Source organism: Alligator sinensis, unplaced genomic scaffold (assembly GCF_000455745.1).
Source record: "Alligator sinensis unplaced genomic scaffold, ASM45574v1 scaffold4_1, whole genome shotgun sequence".
NCBI lineage: Eukaryota > Metazoa > Chordata > Crocodylia > Alligatoridae > Alligator > Alligator sinensis.
Genome location: NW_005841887.1, coordinates 3,944,626 through 3,948,288, shown reverse-complemented (window position 1 = coordinate 3,948,288; position 3,663 = coordinate 3,944,626).

Below are 3,663 nucleotides of genomic sequence, written 5' to 3'. Positions count from 1 at the left end.
CTGCTGATTCAACACGCTGCATCCTCCCAAATGTCAGCATGGACCAGATGCACCCTGCCTGTGGGATGAATCCAGCCCATGGGCCATAGGTTGCCACCCCTGATCTAGATCAAGGAGATCCATCATCCTTTGTGCTGCTTATACTGGTATAAGGTATGGAAAGCTTTGAGAGCTTGCTTTCAGAAGTGTCCTTCAGATCATTCCCTGTGAATTCTGGGTTTGATCCTCTGCAAAGCAGGCAGCTCACAGGTTTATAGATTGTAAGACTAGAAGGGGCCTCAGAAGATCATCAGATCCAGCCCCCTGGACCAGGCAGGACAGGCAGCTGGGGTCAGGTGACCCCAGCAAGGTGACTGTCCAGTCTCCTCTTGAAGATGTCCAGGGTAGGTGATTGCACCACCTCTGGAGGGAGCTTACTCCACAGTCTGGACACCCTGACTGTGAATAAGTTTTTCCTAATGTTGAGCCTGAAACAGTCTTCCAGGAGCTTGTGGCCATTCCTCCTGGTTTTCCCCAAGGTTGCCCTAGTGAACAGCTGTTCACCGACCCTTGGATGTACTCCCCTGATGTAGCGGTCAGCTGCTACCAGATCCCCTCTCAGCCTTCTCTTCTTCAGGTTGAAGAGTACCAAGTCCCTCAGCCTTTCCTCGTATGGCTTGCCATATAAGTCTCTGATCATACGGGTGGCTCTTCTCTGGACTCTCTCAAGCTTGTCCACGTCCTTGTGAAAGTGCAGTGCCCCGAACAGTCCTCCAGCTGCGGTCTCACCAGCGCTGAGTACAGAGGAAGAATCACCTCCTTGGTTTTGCTGGAGATGCATCAATGGACACGTGCCAGGGTACTGTTGGCTCTAGTGGCTACAGTGTCACACTACCGGCTCATATTCATAGTGGTCTGTTATTACCCCCCAGGTTGTGGTGCTGGTCAGTTTGGCACTGTCAAGGCAGTAGGTGTATAAGGGGATGTTTGTCCCGAGGTGGAGCACTTTACTTTTCTCAAATGTTGAACTTCACCTGGTTCCCATCTCCCCAACTTGCCAGCCTGTCTAGATCCACCTGTATCTGTAGCATACCTTTAAACGTGGCCACACTTCCCTGTAACTTGGTGTTCTGTGATCTTCTATGAGCCGACCTTGACATATCTGTGTAAAAGCGTAGTAGTCGCAGTAGTATTCATAGTAGTAGTACGACATGGGCAGGGTGTCTCCATCAGGGATCCAGGCTCTACGGTATTAGAGTTCTTAATCGAAGTACAAGGTGAGAAACAACGGATGGATGACAGGCAATGAGAGCACAGAGTAGCGATGAGATTATGCTGGTCAGCATGATGCGTAGTGATCACGGCAGACCAGCCACCGCTGAAGTCCTGGATCTTTGCATCCCCAACCTTATCAGTCAGCTCTTACCTTCAAGGAATGCAACATACTCCAAGGAACAGGGCCATACTCCTCTTATACATCTCTCTTCTGTTGCTTCTAGTACCTTCTCGCAAAGGCAGGTTCCAGACTTAAAAGTTGTTTGAGACTTAAGGCTACTAGAAACAATGCCACGGAGAGCTGCCAGCATGATTACTCACTCAAATGCTCTCTGCACTTTGAGAGCTACTCTGAATGGTCTTTGGCAGCAGTCTTTGATCCTAGTCACGGAAACAACTATTCTGAACTTCCAAAAGATCTGTCATCCTCTCACTTTGGCCACACGATATGCAGTCAAGGTGGCTTTTCGCTGTAATCCTGCCAGCATGAACTCCCTTCTTCAGCGCACACACAAGGTGCAGGCCAGATATCTAATGCTCATCATGGCATTACAACAACAGGAGTTCCTACTCATGAGACAGACCGTGTTAGGAGAGTGCAGGTACAAGAACAGGGTGTTTCATCTCCTAAGTCCGATGCTACAAGTGCTCTCTCTTCTGCAAAAAGTCAAGCTGTAGCAGGAATTTCACGTGATCAACACAAGTAAGGTTATGGATAAGCTAATAGCAAAAGTACATTTTTTTCTACTCAGATAAGCATGAAATTCACCTCCATGCACAAGAACAGCAAAAACCCCACACTATTTCAATCATAATGCAAAGCCCCTGAATAGCCTTCAGTTGGATTTTACCTGATTCTTGGGCCATAAGCTACAGGACACCTTTGAGCAGGGGTGAGTCCAGGCCAGTAAATATCTTGCTCTGGGGCAAGCAAAGATTAAGATGGAACAGAGCCTTTGGATAAAAAAGCAAGCATTTTTTTTCTATTCTTTTTCTTCTTTAGATGGATTGAAACGGACAAAAGGAATGGTGCACAATCAAAACATTATTGCACAAAGCAAAAAGCCATTGTTTGTACTTATGGACATTCACATTACAGTCACATTCCAGTGGATAAGTGAAAGAATTGTGGTGCATGGTATTTAAACAGTCCACACCAAACCCAGTCATCTGGTTTTAATTAACACATTTCCCAAACAAGACATGGGTGGTAAAGGAACATTTTTCTCTTAGATATTTTTCTTCTTTTTTGCTGCCTCTTATTTCTAAAGAGGGCACTGAACCGTGTAGGACCTAACAATGGAAGAGAAAAACCAAGAGAAAAATCTAACTATCCCTGACACTATTTGCTTCTCTCATTTTTAATTACAGAAACATATAGGGCTGCAAGAGTATCATGGAATGGAGCAAGCAGAGCAATATTTAGACATAACAAAGCTATAAGTGTTGCACATTTTTTTCAGTGAGCGGCTCCTCTTATAATTATGGCTATGTATCATAACATAAAATGAACACGGTGGTTGTTAGGACCGCCAAACACGTTGTGCAGACCATCTGAAGATTGCACAGCTACATTAACCACATTTTGAAAGGTCAATGTTAAGTTAATTTGTCCAAAACATTTAATAAAAAAATCACTTCTTGTTGAAAGCTACTGAGAGAAGCCTTCTGCCTTGAACTGGTCTTTGCAATGGCAGGGTATCAGGAAAAAAGTCAAGTATGTTCAGAGGTGAAGCTGTATGCATGCTTGCTACCTTTGACTATCAGGTACCCATACAAGTCCAGTTACTGGCCCAGTTCTGTTCCCACTGAAGACTACAGCAAAACTCCCATGGGTGCCATATCAGACTCTTAGGACACAGAGCAAGGATTTAGTGATAAGAGGTGGGTGTACACTGGACTGGAAACCAAGTGAATTCTGGAATATCTGGATTCAGAGTTTGTCTGGATGGTGGAACAAAGCCCAAATCCTGGATCAAACCACCCTTGGCATCTGGTCAAAGCTAACTCAGATCTTGGCTCAGAGCCATCGGTATGTATTGCAGTATTCCTCTCTACAAGAAGGAAAAGGGAGTGAGAGATGGTGAGATGGATATTTCTAATACGTGGTGGTCACCCTTTGGGCTGAGTTAATATGACAGTGTCCTGCTAGTCTTTACCAAGGTGATCATTTAAGGAAAGCTGCCTAGTGATCAAAGCAGAAAAATCGAACCCTGGCAGGAAGAGCAAGCTTTCTGGACAATCTTCTTGATTTCATTGATGATGCAGGTGTCCTTCAATCTCCAGAACAATACCGCAGTGCCCAACCCGGCCAGTCCTGGGATCAACCACTGAGAACTCGCATCTCCTACCAAGTCCAATGGAGCTAAGGATAGTCAACACCTTGTAACAGCACTGACTTTGCAGCCA